Source organism: Gopherus evgoodei, chromosome 10 (assembly GCF_007399415.2).
Source record: "Gopherus evgoodei ecotype Sinaloan lineage chromosome 10, rGopEvg1_v1.p, whole genome shotgun sequence".
Lineage (NCBI taxonomy): Eukaryota > Metazoa > Chordata > Testudines > Testudinidae > Gopherus > Gopherus evgoodei.
Window position 1 is genome coordinate 59,571,804 of NC_044331.1, and position 27,035 is coordinate 59,598,838.

Consider the following 27,035-nt stretch of genomic DNA (forward strand, 5'->3'; position numbering starts at 1 on the left):
CTAAAATGTCACTTACATCTAGTAGGAGAAAAATTAACTGCCCTTCACTTTTGTTAAATTGTCATGAGATAGCAAACCTTTATAGTGTCACCTTTCTCCTGGGAAAATTTTACAATAGGAGCCTATTTCTCACTGGGATTAACATATCTAGTTAGTCTAATTTTCTTTTGCATTTCAAATCTGACCTTTCCATTTTGAATCCTTGAGATCGCTTTTTTCTTTGCAAGGACATAGACTGTTATTTCTTTCCTCTTCGTAAATATAGACTATAATGTGCAAAGCTGCAAGGGCATGCTACTACTAATGGAAACCTCAAATTAATCCAAATGGATTATTGTACCTGTCACTGAGGCCGACCAAATTTAGGCACACCGTTACCCACTTTGCTGAATCAGTGTTTAACAAGGGAATACACACATTTTAAAGCACACTGAATTTTGAGGTGAAACAATGTTCTTGGAATAGGAACAGTTCTAAAGTGGGTGTTAAGTCCAGAGAAGGTGAGAAAGCAGCATGGCACTAATGAACAGAACAGAATTGGTCTGCTGATAAATTAAGCAGCATCCTCTCCTGTCTGAAACCAATACAGGAAAATGGAAGACTTCTAGAGTCCTAATGAGAGGTGAATTTTGTTCAGTAAAACATTTTTCTTGAATTCAAGTGAGTACACTGCATTGGGGTAAAGGGCTGAAAATAGCAACCTTTTTCTTGTTGATGATTCAGTTTTGAAAATTAATATTCCTACTCATCATTTTATCTTCTTTTTACTTTAACAATTGTGCCTACAGGAAGGAACGGAGCTGGGAATTCATGGAAATATCTCTCCTTTAATAACTTACAATTAATTATGATATAAAATAAGAATTAATAATAATTCTTATTAGCAATGGGCATATTTCACAAATTCTGGAGATTTGGTTTGAATAAGCACTCAAAAATTGTCTGCACACATGATGGTCTTTTTAAAACAACTATAACCCAAGTTCTATATATGAAAAAAGCAAACTATGCACTATATATGGTGTCTAATGTTAATATTAAATTTGGTGCAAATAATCCCATTCTACTCTTCTTACTCAAGCTGAGTAGTACCTTAACCAAGTGCAGTAACTCCTTACTTAAAGTCATCTCGGTTAACGTTGTTTCCTTGTTACATTGCTGATCAATTAGGGAACATACTCGTTTAAAGTTGTGTAATGCTCCCTTCTAGCATTGTTTGGCAGCTGCCTGCTTTGTCTACTGCTTGCAGGAAGAGCAGCTTGTTACAGCTAGCTGGTGGGGGCTTGGAACCAGGGTGGAGAGCAGCCCCCTATCAGCTCCCCACTCCCCTAAGTTCCCTGTGCAGCAGCTGCCAGCAGTTAGGCTGTGCTCCCCCACCACTGCCATGTGCTGTTCCTGCCCTCTGCCTTGGAACTGCTCCCCAAGATTCCTGCTTGCTGTGCCGGGGGGAGGGAAGGAACAGTGAGGCTAATGTCAGGGTGTCTGCTTCCCTCCTGCTCCTGCACCCTGCTTACCCCATCTTCCATAGATCAAGGGGGACACACCAGGGCTGCTGTCTCAGCAAACTGTCTAATTAACAAGGCGGTGTACTTAAGGGAAATGTGCATATCTCCCTCCATTCCTGCTGCCTTGCAGAGTGAGAGAGTTAACCCTTGAGGGCTTAGCCAATTGCTAGTTCATCATTTAGCAGTAAGGGAAATATCTCACCCTCCGACTCCTCCACCTCAACCAAGTTTCACAATCATCATCACTACATTAATTCTTATGGGGAAATTGGATTCGCTTAACATCTTTTCACTTAAAAATTCTGGCTCCAAAGTCGTAGATTCTGTTCCTTTCCATTGCCTGATGTAATCTTTCCCTGTGTTAGATCTTATCCTCAGGGCAAGGAGCATGGGTGTGAATTTACAGCCCAGACAATGGGAGGGCTTTGATGGCTTTAAGTGACTTCTGTACCCTTCCAGTCCTGAGCAGCTCTGTGATCCCAGGGTAAGACAACTGTGGTTGCTGCCTGTCGACTGCAGCACTGGCCAGAATCTCTTCAGCACTAGGAATTGCAGTCCCATCTCCAGCATGTCCTTCCTTCCCCCAACACTTGCCCAATGCCAGGGCTTGCAGGGATGTCCTTGTAAGGAAGCCTTACAACTGTTTATCATAGTGCCTGCCTCAGCATAAAGGGGTTAGGGAGAGTGAGGGTCTCACTCCATGTCTGTCTTCTTTCTGGAAAGAAATATGCACATTCATGGCCTCCGTTCCACTGTGAAGGGTCTTAATGGGCAACTGGTAAGCATGGAGACAGATATGCTCCTGGTACCATCAGTGGGGATGTTAACAGTTAACTGCTCAGAGTAAATGATGGATGGTTGAATTATCTAAATTAATTGTGACCACCCATTGAAACCATAATCAGTTGTGTGGTATTTTATTTCCTCAACTCTCATGTCTGTGTCAATGCAGTGGGCACAAATTATTCAGCAAGCTGATAAACTGCTAATACTGTATTTGTCTCACAGCTCTATTTTAGGTCCAAGAAAAAACAAACTAAAAACCCGCAACCAAACACACATGACTTTACAGGTGCTTATTACTCCTGTAAAAAAGGGAGGATCAGCTGAAAACATGTCTCTAAAGTTTTACTTTCCTTTCGTGAGCACCTCATTTAAACCTGGCATGTGGTTAACATCTTCTGTTTCTTTTTTAGCAAAAATAAATCTGCATAACTTTTGTCTAAGCCCATCATGACAAGTTAGACTTTAGATTTTAACCCCTTCTGGCCAGAGACTGTCCTGCTATGATTATATAGTGCCTAGCACAATGAGGCTTCAATCTTGACTGCAGCCTCTGTGCACTACTGTAATACAAATAATTAATAATGACCCTAAATTAACCCCAACTCAAGGTGGCCTTGGTTTCTTGTGCATTCCTCCAAAAAACAGCCCATACCTATAAATTCACAGATCTTGGTGGATGCCTCATGCACTCTTACACAATACAATGAAGGGGGGCATGTGTGCCCCCACTGTCCGCTCAGCAGGTTAAAAAGCCAGGGTGTCAGTGTTACAAGAGACTTGTAAGGAGAATTGATGATCCAAGATCTTAAGAAAAGTGGTTTTGCTGTTCTTGCAGATCTCAGAGAAAACTGGCTATTCCATGCTGTCACTGTCCCTTCCTTGAGCAACAAATGATGATGTTTAACAGGAAGACAGCAAAAGCCATGGTTGGAGGGAGGTAAGTCCACCTGTGACAGGGTATACACACTCAGCATTAGGCAAGAAGGGGTTAGAGACCAACTTTGGGTGCTGGCAGCCACTCCGTGCTGTACCTGTGAATCAGGTCAGTCTTGCAGGAGGGGCCATAAAAAGGGAGACACTCATTTCAGAAGGCCACAGGCTGGAGACGCAGAGAGCTGTCATCTTCAACTCCCAGAGAGGAGCTCGGCAGAGAGTAATGCTGCCTTTGCTTGCTTGTGAGCACAGAGCAGTAGGACAGGCAGCTGGAAGATCCTGGTAGGACAGACACGCTGGTGCTGCTCTTTATTTCTGTTAGTTTCCTTTCCTTTAGTAACTTAAGAACTGGCACTAAGGGTTTGACTCATTGCAGACCCCTGCTGAGAATACAAACCCCCTGAGGAGAAGTGAACCAACATGGGTGGTAGCCCATGGAAAAAGCAAGAGGTTGGCAAGACAGACCTTAACCAATTGGTACAGCGGTTCCTGGGCTGGAACCCAGGGTAGAGGGCTGGCCTGGGTTCCCCTACAGCCTTACCAGGAAAGAAGATCCCAGACACAAGAGTCCAGAAGGACAGTGGCACCTGGACAAGGGCTATGGACAGGTGTGAAGTTCTGGGAACACTGGGTAAAGACCCTAGTTTATCTTGAAAGGGGTGAGACCAAAGGTGACCTGACTAGACAGCTGAGTCACAAGGCAAAATGGGACTGGTTAGCAGATCTGGTTGGCAGGACTACAGAGAAAAATCCTTGCCACGTTGCACCTAGCCATCAGGTGCCACAATGGTTTTTTTGCCGCACAATCCCTTCCAGCGCATTTTTCATAGGAATGAGAAGATAAAGACCTACATGAGCTTTACTCCTCTTGTAGATCTATTTCATACGTGATGATGTTATTCTGTAGCTGACTGTTTTTTTCCTTTGATTTTAGAAAAAATGCAATAAAGATAATGAAAAATGAAATAAAAGGGGGAAAATCAGTGTGAGTGTTCCCTCCTTTGTGTAGGTCAGAACGAGCAACCAATCAATATACTTTATATCAGAAAACTATCTGTGGTGAGGTCTTGGGCAGTGTTGTACTATTTATAAGAAGTAAAACCTTGACTGAATTATCGAAGTCATTCTCTCATGTACAGAAGGGATTTTATCACATTGTAACCAGCTTTATGCATTCTGCTTTATTGCTAGAGTTGTTCTTGGCAGGGGACAGGTATTGCATTTTAATAAAGAGAGGATAGCGGTCCCAATCCAGCAGAGCACTCATGCAGTTGTTTAAGCACATGTGTAGTTCCAAAGGGCAGAATGTATGAAGCTGGTCCCTAACAGTGGAATTACTCACATACTTAATAATGTGCATGAGTGTTTTGCTGGATTAGCACTCGTCCTCTCTTTATTAAAATAAAGGGTCTGCTCACATGCTTAATATTAAGCAAGTGCTTAAGGGTTTCACTCGATCAGGCCCAGAAGGAGTTTGCTGTATGGGCAATCAAAATTCCTGTATTTGTTGCCATGGCATCCTATGGAATTCTTTATTTGAAAGCATTGATAAAAACAGTTGAAACTCACTAGGGCAGGTAGGGTAGGTTTTGCTTTCTCCAGTTTGAGCTAAATCCAGTATGATTTTAATCTGTGACTTGGCTCTGATTGGCCATTTATGCCCAATGACGTGTCAGTGTTGCCTAACCAATTTCACATAGCACAGTGCAACAGCATGTTGTATCATATTTCCTGAATGCAAAAGCTAGATAGTTCTGTAAAAGGTTGTATGCAAAAAAAGAAACTGAGGCCCAGAGGCACCTTCAAACTTTCAAAATGACAGAAAACACTGAAGACCTCACGGAGACAATGTACATAATCGGCCTTTAAAATCAGAATGGGGTGAGCTTCTGTACTGATTTGAGCTAAATCTGCCATTGGGATGATAAACCATATTTGCTTATTGGGATTTGCGATGGATCTTCAAAGTGGGAATTTGTCCAAACGACCATGTTCATTATTTCTTGGCAGCTTTCTGGATTTTTTTTGCTCTCTTTTTCCTGCTTTCAGGTGGACTACAGCAATATCCAGGACTGAGGTGATCATTTGCTCTTTTCATATGCTCCATCTACTGTACTTTGTATGTCAAATAATTTCTCATCTTGCTCCTCAGTTGCGTTCATGCATGAGTGATACTTGGATTTATTGTTCTGTTGGCCTTAGTTGTGGATTCATTATAATAAAACTTAATACAGTTTAGATGCCTTTGGATGAAGAAAAATAGCTGCATAAGTCTCAGAAATGCTGAACTGACATCAGTTGTTTTTCCCCCTCCATATTCTGTTACGAATAGTGTGCAGTTTTGTTATTTGCCCATTGAAGGCCTTGGTTTAAAACTTTCCTCTTTAAAACAAGATGAAAAAAATCCAGAACTGAAATAAATTCAGCACAATTTATTTATTTGGTTTTAGATTACAGTAATTTTTTGCTAATATTAGCTGATTGGTTTTGTTAATTTATAAAACAGGTACTTTCATAACTATGGGCCTATTGCTGAAGGAAGTCGGTGGATTATTTTTTAATTTATATTTTAATTTAATTGTTCAGTTCATTAGAATTGGACAAATAATTCGTACAAGGGTAGATAATCCACTGTTCATAGTGCCATAGTCTTCAGTTTCATAAACATTTACCCTAGCTAAGGATCTGACCTTGAATTATGTATTTGATAAAGATCATCTCTTGTTCTTGTACAAAGTGTCAGTGAACAGATCCCGTTTCAGTCAATTTTTGCCAATTCAAAATAAATTGCCAAAAAAATCTTAATTGTTCTTTGTTTATGATGAGCTTATTGTGACTATTAAATACACAAAATGTGGAGTGATCTGAGTACACATAGAGCTGATACTAACCATCCCCCTTCACCTGCTTTTTGCTGGGAGGGTAACTGAGTCGTTTCTAACAGTGAAGGGTGACTAACCATAGAACATACCAAGGGAAGTGGTGGATTCTCCATCTCTTGATGCCTTCATATCATGACTGAATGCCTTTCTGGAAGATATTTTAGACAAATACAAGGTATTAGGCTCAGTACAGGAGTAACTGGGTGAAATTCTATGGGCTTTTATACAGGAGGTAAGATTAGATGATCCAATGCTCCATTCTGGCCTTAAAATCTGTTCTAGTGGGAGGGCCCTTAAAGAGACCGGCCCTGTGAAAGCTGTGTTAATGGTGCGACTGGGCTGGTGCAATGGTGGTGCAGTGGTTCTCAGCCCTGCCTGTGGCAGTGATGTAAAATGAGGAGGTTCCCTGACAGAGGCTGTCCTCCTCCCAAATTAAAGCTGTACTCTGTGGTAGCCAGGCCCAGGGCTGGCACTACCATTTAGGCAGCCTTGGCAATCGCCTAGGGTGCCAGAATAAATGGTGGGTGCCATTTTTCCAGAGGGAGCGGCAGGCGGCTCCGGTGGAGCTGCCACAGTGGTGCCTGCGGAGGGTCCGGTGCTCTGCGGCTCCGGTAGAGCTGCCACAGTCGTGTCTGCGGAGGGTCGGCTGCTCGTGCGGCTCTGGTGGACTGCCCACAGGCATCACTGCGGCAGCTCCACTGGAGCCACGGAGCACCGGACCCTTCGCAGGCACCACTGCGGCAGCTCCAGTGGAGCCGCGGGACCAGCGCGCGGGGCGGCGAACTTGCCGTCCGCCTAGGGTGCTCAAACCCCTAGCATCGGTCCTGGCCAGGCCATAGCTGTATGCTCATATTGTAGCTCCTGACTGTTATGAGAGTCTCTGTAAAAGGGAGAGATATCTGTATACTTGTAGTGATTAGTTAGTAGTAAAAGTGCCAGTAGGTGACACTCAGTAATGTTCCTGTTCCAGGACCAATTAAAGTTGTGCGCTATAAATGGCTTCTGGTGTACAACTCTTTATATATAGCTCTCTTGACACTGGCTACCCATAGCGGTTGTGTTGACAAGTAACAGTGGAGAAAGAGAGTCATATTTCAGAAGGGACTGAGTCTGATGGTTCACTAGAAGCTCAGGAATGAAAGCTGAGGCCTGGTTGCTGGTAGACAAACTGTAGACTCTCCCCATTAGAGCTAGTCAGAAATTTTCCGAAGGAAGGTTTTTCTATTAGAAAATGCTGATTTGTCAAAATCAAAACATACTGTGAGAATGTGTCAGTTTGAATCAGTTTCTGAGGGAAGCCAGGCAGGTTTCTGGTGGAAGCCTACCTGGTTTCCTGCCCAGTCACCTGCCTCTCTGGTAGCCAGGCTCTCAAGACTTACAGACTCCCTGGCTCCACAGAAGCTTGCCTGGCAGGCTGCCACAGAGCTGGGGTAACTAGGGCTTCCTGGCTTCTAGGGAATCTGGGAGTCCAGGGAGCACGTTGAATTTCAGAAATCCAAACATTCCTGCTGGGGGAGTATTTTGGTGTTTCAAAAAAAAAATGCAGACTTTCCAGCTCTGCCAAAAAAAAAAAAAGACTTTTTGGAAATTTGTATCAATTTGGGATAAACATTTTTTCCAAAAACAGTTCTGAGATGGCTCCCTCCCATTGTGGAGAGAGGAGAGTGGTCAGGCTGGAGGCCACCCTACAAAATGGATGCTATGTTCCAACCCTGAGGGGGCAGACTAGAGAGTCATAAAATCTGTTCCATCCCCAACATTTGTGATTCTAGAATAATTTCTCTTTACTTTTAGGATATGGCTTTCTAGATGCAGTAGCAATAAAAGGAGCTTGTTTTAAGTTTTATAGCAGTGTTTCATGTCTACAAATAGGCACTTTCGCTTCTTCCAAAACAAAACCTCCAATGTAGTAAAATACAAAAGCTCATTTAAAAACCACTATAATTAAATCCAAATTATACCTTAGCACTCTACTCAGGAAGAGAGAAGGAATGGTCATCATGGGGTGGGATATATTTGCCTACAGCATTAGGGTACTAAGTAGATATGGGTGGACAGTTACCATGCTGCAACATAATCCTTTTAGCACCTAGATATTAAAAGAGGCAGGTACACTGGAAATACCTTACACGGATACATTGTATTAGGTGGAATAACTAACACATCGTTTGCTGAGCCATAATGGTAAAGTATTAAAATAATAAATGCATTCATTTAGGAGGCCCAATTTTCCAGTGTTAATCTTAAAGCTATACAGTTCATCCAAGGCCACCATACACACAGCTGGCCCACCAAGCAGTGTTATAGGCCCAGATGCTGGATGGGACACTACATGTCTGTCTAGGCTCACAGGTCAAGGACAATAAGGTCTAGGATAAAATAAGTACTTTTCAGAATGTTGGAGTATGCATTTTCACATTTGAATACTACAATTTGTGTCAATGGATATCTATAAAATGGGTATTTGGACATCTGAGTGCTCATTTGAATGGCAAAATCCAGAACTAGGCATGCCAAAGGGTGTATCAATGACCTTGAACATGTAAATCTGGGAATATATTCCGTCATCCAACACAGTAATGCAAACAAGTTGAGAAATTCTATTATTTTACTATTGCCAATTATATCAGTTTTCTATATTGTATTTGTATGGTTTTTTGCTGTAAAAAGGAGACCAATAACCAGAATACTGGTTGTTAGAATTAACATTACAAACTCTCATCACACTTTACCTGAAGACACACACAAACTTTGGTGTAAACCCTGCCATTCCTACACACTCAAAATGGCACTGGAGCACCTGGAATTTTTAAGTTCCTAAGGATAGGAATGTTTGACCCAGTAACTATTTTCCTTGAAGCCATGGAAGAAGCCTTGATTGTTGAATATCTCTACAAAATACAGAAAATAGAGCCCTTCATTTAGCGTCACCTTTAACTTTAAACTAGTCAAACTGGGTGAAACTAATGCTTGTACATCAGTCCCAACACATAACCTATACAGGACTTCAGGGCTCAAAATATAGTTTATGTAGTCTGTAGGTCTTGGACTGGCCTTTAAGAATAGAGGGAATTTCACCCTATATCAGAATAGATTTATTTCTATAAAATATATCATATTATCACTGAAGGTTTGAATTTCACAGAGCATATTCTTCCTACTTTTAGATAAACTGGAAAGCAAAATGTTTGCAGACGTGTTGTAAAGATTTGGGCTTTATTCTCACCCTAAGCCCTCCCAAGATCCTCAGTTTGATCTCAGCATGATTTTGAAAGCTTTTATCTTTTAGGGTTTAATTTAGTTCAGTGACATCAGAGTTCTCCAAGGCAATTCACCTTTCCCTGACTTATAAGAAAAAATGTAAAGGAAAAAAAAAAGTGTAAGAGAGAAACAGAACTTTCATTAGAAAGAGAGCCTCCGAAAATTTCCTCTAAAGCAAAATAACCCTTTGCAATCCCATTAGCCTTCAATAAAAACTCTGTTCTCTTCAGTGATAAACTCGCCATACACAGTCCTAATCCAGTTTGAGACACTAAAAATATCCAACTAAATAGTTTATTTACTGTTTCAATTCAAAACTAATACATTTAACAAGTGTAAAATTGTTTCACGGTTGTATAGAACAGTCTTTGCTAAATTGAAATGGAAATTAATACAGTTTGTTGTAGCCCAGACTTAAGTGTTTTTGTCAAATATGAATACTTAGATGCAATCCTTTGTTAAAATTTCATGACATTCCTCTTATGTGCCTGCATGTTCACTTTAAGGTGCAACAAGAATTATGTGGAGTAACTGGGTCCCCCAGCCAGCTAAGACCACACCGATGAGTACGGAAACCTGTTTCCCTTTTGTGTTTCTTAGCTGCGAGAGACTTGAAAGGCTCTGGCAGGAGACCCTAGATCTATTTTTTTGCTGTTGGGTTTGTTGGTTGTTTTGGAAGGCATTGGTGTGTGTGATTGCAAGCATAGGCTTTTTCATGGTCATTTAAGAATCGGCAAGGAGCACATCTACTAAAAGGTAGCTGCTCCTTTTGGATGGATGTGTGTAGAAGTCTAAAGATTAAAAACAAAAAGCATTGAATAGAAAAGTAGCAGCAGGACTGGAGCATTAACAATATGTTTATCTTATTTTTGCAACACACACCAAGGAATTGCTCTTGTGGAAAAGACCACTGGCCCATCTACTCCAATGAAAGTTATTGGCAGTAGCTCATACCAAGAGCTTCAGAGACAGATGAGAAACCCACAATGTACTGAGCTGATATGCAATACTATTCCCCAAAGGGGAGAAAAAAGAGTTTTTCCCAGCGCAGCTGGTGATGAGCTTGTTCCCTGGAGCATGAGGCATTATTCTGCATTCTTAAAGCCTCTTAGCTGTATATTAATTAGTGGCCTGCGAACCTGAAAAGGTTCAGAGCTGGGTGAACTATTCACAGAGAGCAGTTTGATTCATGAAATAGGCAACTTTTTCCTGTTCACAAGGTTTTGGTAATTTGTACATTATGTGTTTTTGAAAATTAATCCAGTGAATGGTTTGTGAGAACATATTTCAGCCTGTAGATTGTTTGCAAACAATTTATCATTACATTGCTTCAGTCAGTTACTCTTAGCAAGTTACTTTTTCTTGCGTGTGTTAGTATGTATTTTGTCTTGATCAGCACCTTCAAGATAGCTGCTGTACACGACTGCCATCAATGTTAAGGTGACGACATATTCCAAGAGTATTCACTACACTATCTCTCTCTGAGAACATTCTGGTAAACAAATATCTAGAGAGACCTAGCTCTTATAAAGTGTTTTTCAACAGTAGATCTCAAAATGCATTATAAGGAAGGTTTATAGATAGGGAAAGTGAGGCATAGAGACTTGCCCCCAGTCATGTAGCAAGCCAGTGGCAAAGCCAGGAATAGAACCCAGGTCTCTTGAGGGCTATCCTACTGTTTAGCCACTAGACCACACTGCCTCACAATACATACTGCTGGATTTTCACAGGAAGCAAACAAGGATTGCAAACATATTGGTTGTATTCAGAAGAGTACTTTTGGGTAACATTCACTCAGCTCTGCTCCTGTTTGATATTGCAAAATCAAATAAGCAATCTAGAAAAAAAGCGAGTTGTATCACAACACATCAGTTAACAAGAATACAAAATAATACTTGTACAACCTTAATATGCAGATGAAATCAAATGTTACAATGTTGTAAAATGTATCCAGTGAAATTCATGGCTGTGAAGAGCAGATGCCACTCCAGTGGAGACAGTTGTGCCAGTGGTGAATTTGGTACAATGTAATGTAATACTATTCGTAAAAGTAGGTGAAATGCTACCCTCACAGAAGACAACGACAAAGCTTTTATTGATTTAATTGGGTCCCAGATTTTCACCACACAGTAAAGAACTTTGAATATTTTAAATAAACATGTAGGTACTGAGCCTCAAGACAGCATTTCTCGTATTGTTCCTTGCACCCTTAGGTATATCTAGGAGCTTATCTGCACTACTGCTTAAGTTGATGTACATTACATTGCTAAGGAGTGTGAAAAAGACACTACTCTGAGTGACACAAGTTACATTGACCTAAGCTCTTTCCACACCCGTGCTAAGTCAGCTGGATATGCTCTCCTGCAGACATAGCTTCCACATCTCATTGAGGTGGAGTAATTATGCCAATAGGAGAACACTCTGTCATCGGCATAGCGCGTCTTCACCATATGCACAGCAGCAGCAGAGCTGTATTGGGGCAGCTCTGCTGATGTGGCGTGGTAGTGTGAACTAGACCTATGTTCTGGCATAGCCATCTTTACAGGCCATGTATCAGAGGGGTAGCCGTGTTAGTCTGGATCTGTAAGAGCAGCAAGAATCAGGTTTGTTTCTGTTCCTGTTTGGGGTTGGAGGGAAGGCTCAGGTTTGTTGTTATTATGTCTAACTGGCTCATACATCTCAGTACCGCATATCCAGACACCATTCACCTTTAGGAATACTTGAAATGTGAACCCACATAAAGGTCTAGATACCATGAGTGACTACACACCAAACCAAACTTCCTATGCAAACAGCCCCACACCTAGATGAATTCAAAATCCATATCCAGAACAAAAAAAAAATTTGGCTCCAGCCTATCTCAAAATGTTGTAGACATTAATTTTAATATTTAAAAAACCATGATAAGGTAATTAGCTAAAATATAAGCAAAGAACTAAATCGTCCTTTTATTATCAATGTATTCTTTATTGTAAAGCCAAGGGGGTTTTAAAACGTAACTTCCAGCATTTACAGTATTCAGAGAAATATTATTTCCTATTTGTAAAGTAATATAACACACATGGTTTAGACATATAGTGACTTCTGATCTAAGACAAATGGTCACATATTACTCTGTACTATACCTTGTCAAATCAGCAAGGCACTCACAGTAGGTGATTTTACAAGATAAACTAGTATACATGCCTACATATCTGAAATAAAAAACAGATCCTTTGTCTTTTGTTACCCATTGCCATATAATGCTATTTTCCTTTCTCTTTCTTTTAAAAGAGAATTAGAATAAAATATTGCTTTATTGAATAGCAGAAGACAATAAAATATCGATGGGCTTAAATTTTTAATTAATTTTATAGCCCCAACTTTCGTGTTTTGCCAATAATATCACAGTGAAGACAAAACTTTATAACCCAATGACAATAAGAAGTTTGCTAAACTGTAATGACAACTTAGTCTAAAGCACTATTAATCAAGGTGACACTTGTCAGATGTATGGATCTGCTACTACTAATTTGTCTGGTCACCTGAAATAGGCTCATTAAAGATGGATCTTTATAAATTTATTACGCTTTTTGGCATCACTAGAAAAAAACTCAGCTAATACAGCATTCAAATGTTATCGTGAGCTTTTGGTAACGTGAATGGATTTAAATAAGAAACTATTCTGTGACTGACCAAGGTAAATGAGATTCATAATCCTTTTCCATTATTGATATGTTTGTGTGAATTTCACCTGTGCATTATTTCAGAATTTATAGTTGCAATACTTTAGAAGTTCTTGTTGACAGCATATCTTATTAATCTCTTGATAAAAATAATAATACACATTTTTTTTACTCCAAAGACCCCAAAATATGAAATTGTCAGTCTTATATCTCAACTCCTGCCCAGGATATATGATGTGATAAAGTTCCAAAATGAGAGAGACAAAAATGACTCATATAGGAAACTTAAAACGCTGGGGGATTCATTTGCTTCTTTAACTTCAGCCGCATGATCCTGTGTTTGTCAGGTGAATAATTTTCAGCAAGAAGAGGCAAAGACACAATATTGGCATGGAACGTATGTAACTTTGGGAGTAAAATACAGGATTTCTCTTTGACATGAAGGACATTGGTGAGATAGTGTTGGCTTAAGAATAGCTGCTGAAATCTGCAGTTCAGGAAAAAAGGAATAGGGAAAGCAGCAGCTACCAAATTAGGGCAATCACTATCTGTTTGTTGATCGTTCACAAACAGGGAACAGGCTAAACTTTCATTTCACATTAATTCTTTGGGAATTGTTCCCCCAGCACTTACTGGACACAAACAACAGGCTTCTCCCAAACCTCCTATGAATAGTTCAGCACGTTTCAGCATTGATAGACTATTCAGGCTAATCAGGCATGCACTCTGACATATCCTGCACTGATAATTTATCACCGTCATTTGTGATTTATTTACTTCCGATGCTTTGCAAGTTGGCAGCCTGCCTTTAGGATAATGTGGCCACTCAGTTAGTTATACTATACATTAATGTATTCAGTTCACTGAACACTCACAAAGTGCACTTGCTCAGGTTTCCCTTTTGATTAAAAAATACAGCAGGAATTGTTGTTTAACCGACAAGCCTCAGAATGCTGATCAAATTCTCAATAGCTATAAATAAGTGGTTCACCACTGATTTTGGAGGAGTTTGCACCAGAACAGAATTTGGCCTTTTGTGGATTCTCATTTAGCTATTTTATTATATTCAGGCATAAATTCAGTTCATTCGCTCAGGAGTGCAATTCTGTCCCGTCCCCTGCTCTATGCACAACACTCCATCACAATACAGGAGCCATAAAGGTATCAAAAGGGCCTGGAGGAGAATTCTTCTGGTGTGGGAGCAATGGGGAGCTGACATAAGCAACCCTGTGCTGCTTCCTTTGTAAGCTTCCACATAGGGTCTTGCTGGAAGCAGGGTTAGAGGCAGGAGGGCACATCTCTAGAGTGCCTGGTGTTAAAGAGATTCTGGGCTGTGAAACAGTCCTTACAGGCTACCGTAATTTAAAGCAACCATGGAGCATCTCTAATTTATGGTGAGAAGAGCTGGTGAAAAGCCAGGATTAAATATCATGAAAATATTGTCCTCTCCTTTCAGAAAATTGTAAGTTTAGAAAATTTTCAACTGTTTTGTTGTTGTTGTTGTTGTTGTTGCCAGGAAATACACTATCCCTTAGCTTACCTGGAATCTAGGTGGCTTAAAGCCATCTTTTGACCCACTCCTCTCTGAGCTGTACCTGAGTATACATTTCTGAAGGCATTTCTTATAAAACCTCTGTGTGACTGTGAAGATGTCCATCCTACAGAGACCGCAGGATAAACACCACTTCTGATTGGGAGCTTTTCCCACAAAAGAAAACTCCTTCTCCCTCAGCTCAGGATTTATAAAACTTCAAGAGTTTGAGCTATATAAAAAAAGAATCCCAGCTCCTTGGGAGTGTGTGACACAGGCTGTTTTATTTGCAACAAACGTGGATTTAACTGGTATTTCCCAAAATGCATGCAGCGGTAATACAAATCAATGTAATCTGCCCTCAGTGCTGCAGATGGGAGAATTTCAGCTAGGGTGAACATGTGTGCAGTAGCCTTTCATCATGAATAACCAAACATCCATTGCCAGTCTATTTATGTACCTTTCGTAATTCCCACCATTTGTCTGATCGTTGTCCTTACTGTGCCATATCATAACTCCTTGTTAACTTTACCCATTGGAATGGAGTGTTTTATCTCTAATACTCAAATAAAGCCGCCAGTAAAACAAAGTCCAAGTTTACAACATATGCAGAAAATAGCATTTGAGGCTGTCCCTGGTTTGGACATAAAGGTAGAGGCAGCTAAACTAGGTAAACACCCAGGATGTTCTAATAGACGGACAGTTATTTCAGCCAAGTCAGAGATCATTCTGTTAGCACCACCACCGGATCCAAATGGTTGCCCCTCCTGGCGGGTGCCACTGCTGGATCTCTTAAAGGTACAGCACACTACAAACACATATGGTGGCAACTTAAAGACATATAAATGAATTGGGTTATTGAATCTCTGTCTTCTTTTGACTTCTTTCTTTTTCCACTGGAAAAATCACACTTTGCTTTCAGTCACAGGTAGCTGTTTTCAGTAATTACTGAGATTGGAGTTGCATACTTAGTTATCTCATATGCTTTGGATATCAGGCAAGTTTGGGGTATAATTCAACCTCTGTGCAATATTCAGCTCCTTTCACTCTGCACAATCAGACTGATGCTAAATACTGTTATTTTTTTCCTAAGAATTTCCAAAATTCACCCCTTCCTTTTCATCTCTCTGGCTGAATTACATGGCTATCCCCTTGTCTTTGGCTAGTACAAACTTGTCCTCTGTGGCATCCTTTTTACATTGATTCCCTCAAGTCACTATTATATGCTGCTGCTAAAGTTGCTTTCCTCTCCTGCCACTAGAACCATGACACTCCCTTGTTGGAATCTCTCCATCAGCTTTTTCTTATCTTCTACATCAAGTCTAGGAACCTACATGACACTAGGCCTGCCAGCATCTCTGCTACATTGGGTTTGGTTTAAATTTTGACCATTTATGGGCTTCTAATGAATTGTTCCCCCCTCCCTTTCTAAATACTTCTCTTTTCCAGCATAGTGGTCAAGACATTAAATTGTGGGTGCCATAAGGGCATGTTTAGGGACCTAAATAAATAGTCTATGTTTCAAAAGTGCTGAGCACCCAGCAGCTGCCATGAAGTCAATGGAAACTGCTGAGTTCTCAGCACTTTTAAAATTAGGTTGCTTATTTATTAGCCTAACTTTTTTGGTTCCTATTTTTGAAAATTGTGGCCTAAGATTTCTTTCTTTCCCTCTCCTCCTCCCCCAGCAGCAACTTCACTTATCCTTTGAACTAAGCAATATTCGCTACTCAAAGATAAACACTGAAGATCTTGGCAAAGGAAAATCTCCAACAGACTACCAAAATATTAAATGGGTGGAAATAATTTTACTTTGATGTTCAGTAGCAGAAAGGTCAGGGGGTGGAGTTCTGGTGCATTGGATTCATGCCCTTTAAAATTAAAATATTAAGCCCCTGACAGTTTATCAAAACTATTGCATTCCAAAAATATTCCCTGGATTTATTCCAGACAATTACAATAAATTATCAGTCACATGAGTCTAAAATGCTGAAGGACTGATTAGTGAATATGTTCCCATTCAATCATCACGAAAAAAAATCTGTTGGTTTTTTTACTGTAGAAATCTTTATCATGTTTTTATTTTAAAAAAATGATAAAGCAGTAGTAAAATACAACAACACCATAGAGTGCTGGCACATATCACGCTTCAGACAAATATTTTTATGATTCTTTGTATTTATAGAGTAACTTTTACCCCAAGAACAAATGACCCCTCCATGAGAGATATTCATCATATTGCTTAATTCACTGCTGGAAGGTGCTCAGATACTATGGTAATGAGCATAGCATAAGAACTATATAGAATACGATAGAATCCAGGATCTCATAGGGTGGTACAAAAATCCTCTTCACACCCATGTGAGCTATTAATAGTAATACACCCATGTTACAGACTAGTAAAGTGAGGCACTGATGATAAGTGACTTGCCTATGGTTATATAATGAATCAGTGTCAGAGCTGGAACTAGATTTCCTGACTTCCAATTCTGAAGTCAATGAGAGCTGGTCAGGTGCACTCAAAGCCAAAATGTCCTTGTGCATCCAAATACCTCCAGTGATTTAGAGAGACTTTCTACTTGTACCTTACTTCAGCATAAATTTTGTTTTAGATTTATGTCTGTCAAACTATAGCCTATGTTTTCCAAAAGGGCTAGTAACTTTGAATCCTATCATTTTTGGGTCCCAAACTGAGACAATTTAAAGGATGCAGATTTCAAAAAGTGCCAAGCACCCATAGGTATCTAAAATACAAAAATACAGACTGTTTCTAAATGCTTCCAGCTGTTTCCTTTGTAACAAAAAGTGAAACTCAAAAGAATGGGAGCTTAATTTGATCCAGAAAAACACACAGCAGTCTTTTCATATTCTAGTTATCTAAATGTCTTTGGATTTCACAAGAAGTAGCTCTCACAAGAGGTTTTAGAACTTCTGCTTTCAGCCTCACCAAGGTCTGGAAATGCAGAGAGCAGAGGATGAGAGTAACAACAAATATAACCAGACATTCTAGAAGCTGCATTTTAGGTTTGGTTTGGTTTAGGTTTGGTTCACCCCACACTGGAAAGGAAGGCATTAATGGAGGCCTCACGGGAGGAGCAGTGGGGGTTAAGGCCTCCAAGCCGCCTAGGGAGGCTGTGCAAGAAGCAGCCAATTGGAGAGAGGCTGTGCAGAGCAGCCAATCAGGTCCCAGAGGGCTCACTTAAAAGGGAGTTGAAAGGCAGAGCAGGGTCAGTGGCTGCCCAGCACTGAGGGAGGGTGTGCCTGTGGGGCTGAGAGAATGGGTAGTACCTTGAACAGAGAAGCTGCTAGTAGGGACTGAGGGAGCAAGAGGGGACTCCTGGCTGGCTACTGGGACTGGCTGGCTACTGGGACTAGCTGGCTCAATGCCCTGAGAAGAGGGAAAGAAGGTGCTGGGTCTGTGGAGAAGTGGCCCAGGGAACTAAAGCAGCAGGGACAGAGGTTAAAGAGGCACAGTAGGAGGGTACTATCCGCAGGGTCCCTTGGCTGGGATCCAGAGTAGTGGGCAGGCCTGGATCTCCCCTGCTTGTCAGTGGGTAAGTGGCTGGACTACTCCATGACAAGACAGATTACTGTTTGAGTCAGTTCTTGTTTTAACTGAACTAGTTTCTCTCATTCCTATATTTCGTTGTCTGTGGCTTAAATGATGCTCTCCTTCAATAATTAGTGCCAGGATTGATGTTCCTGAGCACTGAATCTCTGTATTTGTAATTATGAATATTGCTCTTTGGCATTGAAACCCCAATTCAGCATATCACTCTAGCACAGCCTTAACTTTAGTATATGAGTAGTTCCACTGAAATCTGTTGAAGTTCACAGTAAGTGAAGTTAATAGGATTTAAACATATGCTTAATTGGTGTGTTGAAACAAGGCCTTCAAATATCTAGCCAATACACTGACCATTCACTGCCACCCCAGCCAATTTACATCACCCTTTGAACCTTAACATCTCTCCCTCAGTTCTTCAGCAGCATACACTCATCAACAAAATATACTATAATTAAAGCATTGAAATACATTTTAGTCTGATTACAACAACATCACACTCTGCAAGATAAAATAATTCCAAACAATACAGAGCATTAACATACTGTGGGCCAGAGTCTAACTCATGTTGTGGTTTGTCTTCACCTTCCTGGACTATAAAGGGGCCATATGGCTGCCTTATCTGGGCTAATGAGGCTTCATTTCCCGCAAACAAACCTTGAAAAAGGAGTGTAGGAAGTTATATTTGCTCAGGAAGTAGAAACTGGAGAAGACTTCCCCTTAGAATCTGGACTATATTGAACCTGAACTTCAAATACAAACCAAACCTCAGAGGCCAGTTCACAACCCAATGTAGATGTTTCCACATCATTATTCCAACCATTCTGCTCTCTTGTTCTTAAAAACTCCTGTGGTTCTTTAATTATTTCTTTTCATCTCCCTGATTTTTCAGGTTTTTTTTTAAGGAATATTTCTCTCTTCGTGACCCCTTGCACAACATTTTTTCCACAAACAACAGAGAGCAAAGCAAGGTTTTGCCTTTGAAGGATATTAGGGATAGATGATCCAAAGACAATCATTTGATACATTGGCCACTCAAGCACAAATGGCATTAGAAAGCTATGCATTCTGTTAATTTTGTGAAGTAGCGGGAGCTACAAGATACAAACTTTGCAATATTGAGCCACTGGCATTAAAGATGTAAGGATCAGTGTGGCGGAAAGAGAGAAAGCAAACATTTTAAACCTTTAGTAACAGATAAAAGAAAACATCTTTAACATTCTTGATGGCTCTGCTGCGTTATATTGATTACAAAAGACAAGATTCTGACTGGAGATTTCTGAGTGATTTTCCTCCTCCGTCAGTATATCAAAAAGCCAAGGTCTTAAATTATTTTCAGGAACAAGTTTCTACTACACAGCAAAATAAAATGCCATAACGTTGACTGTACCTTTGTAATTAGACCAGAGTTAATTAATACCCTAAACCATCTAACTGGCCTGCCCCACTGTCTCACCAATTGATTTGATATGAAAACTAAATGTCAGTGTCATTTCTAATAAAGTGGCATGTGACACTTAATAAGTAAGACCTTTTTCTTGAAGAGTTAAGCATTTCCCACACTCCTTTTTATTTCATTAACATTACAAAGATATCCCTGAATCAAACAGGAGTGTTTGAACTGTATCTTTCTGAAATATCACAGTAATCATACCACTTCCTTCTTATGCCAATTTGTAAAGCTCTGGCTTCGCATAGTATTTAATTTTAGTTCCTTTTATTTTTTTGCCTTTGTTTTTATTTGGCAAAGCCCTAAAGCACATACTCAAGTCCCATTGAAGTCAATGGGTGAAATCCCTGGCTCATCTGAAGTCAGTAGGAGTTTTGCCATTGACTTCAGTGGAGACTAGATTTCACCCAACATGCTTATGTGCCTTGTTATATCGGGATGGACTTACACATGTTCTCAAAATGAAACATTTGCCTAAGTGCTTTGCTAAATGGGGACCAATAAGGAGAAAAATGGCAGGAGGAAACAAGATGATAAGCATCTAGGATTACCGGCTATTTGGGACCTCTACTGTAACCATGAAATAATAATGAATATTAATTAAAAGAACAGCAAAAATAAAGGCTCAGCCCAGAAAGGAAATGCACATTACAAACAATATGACAGACGAGCTACTCCTGCTGGACAAAAGGAACTGGGAGAGCTCAGCTGAGGGGTGAGGAAAGGAAAAACATCACCTCTATGGTTTCAATTTTCTTCTGTCTCCCTGACTCCTTAGAGCTCCTCCCCTCCCCCAACGGGGTTTGGGTGACGTGGCAGGAGGGATGGCCCATGGAATGACCTATAGAATGTTTGTGGGCAAGTGAATGCAGAACCTACGGAGAGAGAGAGAGCACTCTGAGTGCAGCCATCAGCCAAGTAGCCTATCAGCATGGCTTCTGCAAGCGTAATGCTGATTGGTAGCTGAAAGCTGTCTGATGACACTGTGAAGGAATAGGTTTGTGCATCACCCATGCCCTGGTGATATGGAGGAGCTACTAGTTTTGGGGGGCAACCCTCTCTGGAGAGGAATCTCACTGCATTTCCTATCTACTATGCATGAGGAATCTACCCAGGAGATAAGTTGGCCCTGTAGCAGTAAAATCAATATTATTTACTAAGTGGCAGCAGGCCTCAGTACTATGGCCTGAGAACCTTCTTTTTGTCTGAATATGAGCTGAGTAGTTTCCTCCCAGCAGGTAGAACACACTCAAATGGCATGACTTGGGCCATGTCTAGTGCATGTGTGATGGCATGTACCAGACATGTGCTGCCCCATCTGAGGCCTGCTGCATTGGTGCACTATGCCCTTGAAATTCTCCTTTTGGAAGGGAAAAGCAGCAAGTTTGGGCCTCCAGATGTTCAGTAGAGAGGCCTCCTAGCATCAACTTCTGTCAGAAACAGTGATACTTGATCCTCCAGCAGCTAGAAAGGCTGGGTGCAGGGAGAGGACAATCAGGGCCCAGCAGGCCAGATAAAAAAGAGCGGGCTGCGTCTGCCGAAGGCCAGTTCTGGGTGAGGTTGTGACAGGGAAGGAAGGTTTTTCTTGTCTTTGGCCAAGAAACCTGGCCTGGTCAGAGACCAACCTCTGACAACATTATAGTAGCCCCATCTAAATTGTACTTTCCTACCTTATCTATAAGAATATCATGCGAAACTGTATCAAATGCTTTACTAAAGTCTAGGTATATCACATCCACCGCTTCTCCCTTATCCACAAGGCTCATTATCCTATCAAAGAACGCTATCAGATTAGTTTGACATGATTTGTTCTGGCTATTCCCTATCACCTTACCACCTTCCAGGTGTTTGCAGATGATTTCTTTGATTACCTGCTCCATTATCTTCCCTGGCACAGAAGTTAAACTAACTGGTCTGTAGTTTCCTGGGTTGTTTTTATTTCCCTTTTTATAGATGGGCACTATATTTGCCCCCTTCCAGTCTTCTGGAATCTCCCCCGTCTCCCATGATTTCCCAAAGATAATAGCTAGAGGCTCAGATACCTCCTCTATTAACTCCTTGAGTATTCTAGGATGCATTTCATCAGGCCCTGGTGACTTGCAGGCATCTAACTTTTCTAAGTGATTTTTTACTTGCTCTTTCCTTATTTTCTCTTCTAAACCTACCCTCTTCCCGTAAGCATTCACTATACTAGACATTCCTTCAGACTTCTCAGTGAAGACCGAAACAAAGAAGTCATTAAGCATCTCTGCCATTTCCAAGTCTCCCGTTACTGTTACCCCCTCCTCATTGAGCAGTGGGCCTACCCTGTCCTTAGTCTTCCTCTTGCTTCTAATGTATTGATAAAAAGTCTTCTTGTTTCCCTTTATTCCCATAGCTAGTTTGAGTTCATTTTGTGCCTTTGCTTTTCTAATCTTGCCTCTGCATTCCTGTGTTATTTGCCTATATTCATCCTTCGTGATCTGACATAGTTTCCATTTTTTATATGACGCCTTTTTATTTTGTAGGTCACGCAAGATCTCAAGGGTAAGCCAAGGTGGTTTTTTGCCACATTTTCTATCTTTCCTAACCATCGGAATAACTTGCTTTTGGGCCCTTAATAGCGTCCCTTTGAAAAACTGCCAACTTTCCTCAGTTGTTTTTCCCCTCAGTCTTAATTCCCATGGGACCTTGCCTATGAGCTCTCTGAGCTTACCAAAATCCGCCTTCCTGAAATCCATTGTCTCTATTCTGCTGTACTCCTTTCTACCCTTCCTTAGAATTGCAAATTCTATGATTTCATGATCACTTTCACCCAAGCTTCCTTCTACTTTTAAATTCTCAACAAGTTCCTCCCTATTGGTTAAAATCAAGTCTAGAACAGCTTCCCCCCTAGTAGCTTTTTCAACTTTCTGAAATAAAAAGTTGTCTGCAATGCAGTCCAGGAACTTATTGGATAGTCTGTGCCCCGCGGTGTTATTTTCCCAACATATATCTGGATAGTTGAAGTCCCCCATCACCACCAAATCTTGGGCTTTGGATGATTTTGTTAGTTGTTTGAAAAAAGCCTCATCCACCTCTTCCGCCTGATTAGGTGGCCTGTAGTAGACTCCCAGCACGACATCACCTGTGTTTTTTACCCCTTTTAGCCTAACCCAGAGACTCTCCACCCTTCCGTCTCCTATGTCCATCTCCACCTCAGTCCAAGTGTGTACATTTTTAATATATAAGGCAACACCTCCTCCCTTTTTCCCCAGTCTATCCTTCCTGAGCAAACTATACCCATCCACACCAACATTCCAGTCGTGTGTATTATCCCACCAAGTTTCAGTAATGCCAATAATGTCATAGTTGTATTTATTTATTAGCACTTCCAGTTCTTCCTGCTTATTACCCATACTTCTTGCATTTGTATTTGTATTTGTATTTGCATTTCTCCCCAGAGAAAGGTCTGAGGCACCATGGGAGGGAGCAGGAGAGGCAAAGAGGTACGATTCATGCAGGAGCTGTGGTGTCAGCGGGAAGTGGATGGTGTCCAGAGAGCATAATGTTGGCTGCTGCTACAACCTCAAGCTCAATTTGAGTGATATTCTGGTTTCCAAGAGGAATCTGTAGTTGCCAAGAGTTTCTGGTCCTCATTCCTCCCCATGTTGTGAAGAGAGCAGAGGATGTGTATGCGGGGCTGGACTAGATGACTTTTCAAGGTCCCTTCCTGCCCAACGTTTCCATAATTCTTCTGGTTCTATTTTTGGGATTACACTGCTGCTGCTTCAAAACAGAACCATGTACATGTACAGCAATATATGTGCTAGCTGTTTAGGGGTCTCCGCACATCTACTGTGGAGCACTGAAGGACCTGGTAGATTGGCAATGGTTCTTGTGTCCTCTTCTGTACATGCACCCATGCAATAAAAGGCAGAATTTTGCCTGTTTTTCCCTTAGTATTGGGCTGATTCTGCAGCCTTTCCTTACAACAATTATAGTTTCTTCATGTGAGTACTCCTATTGATCTCAGTGGGACTAATTGGATGAGTAAGTGTGTGTCAAAGTGAGAGAGAGTTTGCAGGGCTGACCAGATCCTCAGCTGCTGTAAATTGATGTAGATCCATTGAAGTCAGTAGAGCCATGTGATTTTACACCAGCTTAGGATCTGGACATTTGTACCTATGGTTTATGTACATTGTAAGCTGTCTGGGGCAGGGACTGTCTTCTGTGTTACTGGTTTGCAAAGGAGAATGAGAGCCTGAGCCTTGATTGAGGTTCCCAGGTGATGCTGCAATTCATAACAGTAAATAACAGTGTGATACCTATTAAATGGAAGGCTCAGGGTAGATGTAATTATATTAATATTCAGTGGTCCTGCAGGTCTAACTCAGTCAGTTCAGTTTAGGTCAAAGTTAGTCTTAAGTTTTTTATTATACTGTATCAAAAATGTGTGAGTCAGCTTCATAAAAAGTCCCTAATCCTAGTGAAACTACTGGGTTAAGTAAACTATCCAAGTTTTTTATCTTGAGGAGTTTTAGTCAATTATCTTGGTCAACAAATCACGTTGATGCACAGGCTACTAATAATACTGTGCATAACCAATAATGATCCACTAGTATTTATATGATGAAGGTTGAACAAACCATAATAAAACCATTTTCTATCCAAATAATACAATTACTAGCAAGTACATGTGGCTTCAGTGCTGTACAAGCTACTTGGCTCATCAGTCTTCACAATATTATTATATCCATTATACAGGTAGGGAATGTAACACAGAATTTCGTGACATGTACAAGTTCAAACACTCATTTACACAGTGAGTCAATGGTAGAGCTGGGCTTATATCACAGAAGCTCCCATCTTCTCAGTCTGTAAATTCTCTGGATGGTGCAGCAGCACCTCCTAATACATTCCCATTATTCCATGGAGATATTCCAGCAATTTAATTTTGTTCTCCTGACTTGACTAGCCATGTTGCAGTATCCTATCTGAAGAACCATACGAATTTCTCATGTTAATTAGAACTGTGAGAATTCTTTGTGTTATTTACTGCTTTTATCACAAAGGGTGATTGCAGTTTTCAAAGAACTGGTGCGTTTACTCATGTTATGTGGCTACAGAGAGAGAGAGAGAGAGACTAATTGAAGTCATTCTGATAGTCAGCTTCCTGCAGATTAGTAAGAAAGGTGCAAGTTTTTATTCTTTATTTTCATGTTAATCTGGAATAAACAGCACCAGTTGTAAATGCTGTTCTCTTTCTTCACTAAACAGATGAGCTGAATTCAATGATACCTGCTTTACTGGTACAAAGCAGAACCCAACCACTACTGCCAGGAGATCAATGAGATACTCCGGGAAAGGAGTTAGGCAATATTGCCAACCCAAAGAGTTCAAAAATCATAGCTGAGGCCTCCTGATTTTTTAAAAATTAACTTTGGTTTCTTTTTCTTTGCTTTCTGGTATCTGAGGCTTTCGGGGTATGTCTGCACTGCAGCTGGAAGTGTGCTTCCCAGTTTGAGTAGAGAGACACACAATAGCTCTGCTCGAGCTAATGTGCTAAAACAGGGTTTCTCCAACAGGGATCACTGCTTGTGTAAGGAAAGCCCCTGGCAAGCTGGGCCAGTGTGTTTACCTGCCCCATCAGCGGGTCCGGCCGATCACAGCTCCTGCTGGCTGTGGATCACTGCTCCGGGCCAATGGGAGCTGCTGGAAGTGTTGGCCAGTAAGTCCCTCAGCATGAACTGCTTCCAGCAGCTCCCATTGGCCCAAACATACTGGCCCAGCCCGCCAGGGCTTTCCCTACATAAGCAGCGACCCCTGTTTGAGAAACCCTTGAGCGAACTTCTTATTACAGCTGTCAAACAGGCACACATAGGGCCTGTCTCCAGTGTGAATTTGCACGTGTGCGTAAATTGAAGTCCAGTGAAAATTGGTTTCCACATGCTTCAAATGTGTACTGAAAGGGCTTCTCTCCGGTATGAACTGGCTGATGTCACTTTAGTCTGGAACTCTCAAATTAGCAGTGTGGCCACAGCAGTCTGGGCAGCAGCTTGGGCTGCTGCCCAAGTAGATTTAGGAGGGGACTGAGCGAGAGGCTTGTACTAAGGAAGCCCAGAGCCACCATCCCTGCCACTGTAGCCACACTGCTATTTTTAGTGCACTAGCTCAAGCAGAGCCAACATGTATCTGCCTACTCATGCTGGGAAGCAGCATGCTTGTGCTTGCTGTGTAGACATACCCTAAGGCACACTTACTTCATACTTACTTTTTCCTGCAAACATGGAGGCTAGAAATCAACTCTTTTATAACAAATAAAAACTGAGATTTTCATGCAATCTTACTTCCAGCACCTGGGGCTTTGCAAAATAGCACTAAGTATCACGAGACTTGTGATAGGATCATGAGAGTTCACAACACCATTTCTTCTGCCAGATTAGCTGTCAGCTGCTATCCAGGTTGGCTGCCTTTCAGTGGTCCTTTGAAGCTCTGTTTCCATTTATAGATTATAGATTACTAACAATTTAGGGGCAGATTTACCTGGCCTCTGTGCAATTGTCTGAGGGTGGGTGGAGGAAGTAATGAGTCACAGAAGGGGTGAGTACAATTGCAGTCCTTACCCTCTGCTCCCTCACTACTCCGCAGAGGGAAGGGAGGAGCAGTGACAGGGGGAAACCAGAGGTGTGGCTTTGCTCCCCTTAAACACAGGCTGAGGTGGCCAGTCACAGTGGGGTGAGGAAAGGCATGCTGCCTCCCCTGCAGCATGTGAGCTCTCCTTGTGCATTGAAGAGCTTACACTGAGACAGATTGTCTCCAAGTGGTGGCTCCTCACCAACCCTCAATGCAGGCTTATGCTTGAATGGCCCAGTCGAATCCTCACTTTGGAATCTGTAGAAAGTGATATTCTACCTGAGGCCTGATTTCACCTCCCTTACGTTGATTAGTGTCACCTAGCTTTTTAGGCCCCAATTCAGCTAAGCACATTCTAAGCACTTAATCCTTGGGTACCAAAACACTAAAGCACATTGACTTCAGTGGCACATAAGTATCTGCTTAAAGTTAAGCAGATGCTTTAGTGCTTTGCTGAATTGGGGCTGTAAAGGCAAATGAGAATTTACTTCATGATTAGAGATGGTTTGAAAATATTTTTTCACCACTGAAATTTCAGAGAAAATTAACAAATGTTTTCCTTTAAAATTTTCAGCATAAATTTTTGATTTTCATCCAAAAAAAAAAAAAAAAAAAAACCTTGAAAATCTTGAAGGTTTCAGCACCTGAGAGTTTTTACCCCAAAACTGAAAATGTCTAATTTTATGTTTTCAGTTTCCTTATGAAAAATAAAAAATTATTGAAGCAGGACTTTCTATAAAAAGAAAAACATCTGTTCTATTGCAAATGCAATTTTCCATCAAGTTTCAGCACAATCTTTGACTAGCTATAGTCATGACACTAATATAGAGCCAACTCTACAAGCTGCTGAATGTCTTTAATTTCTG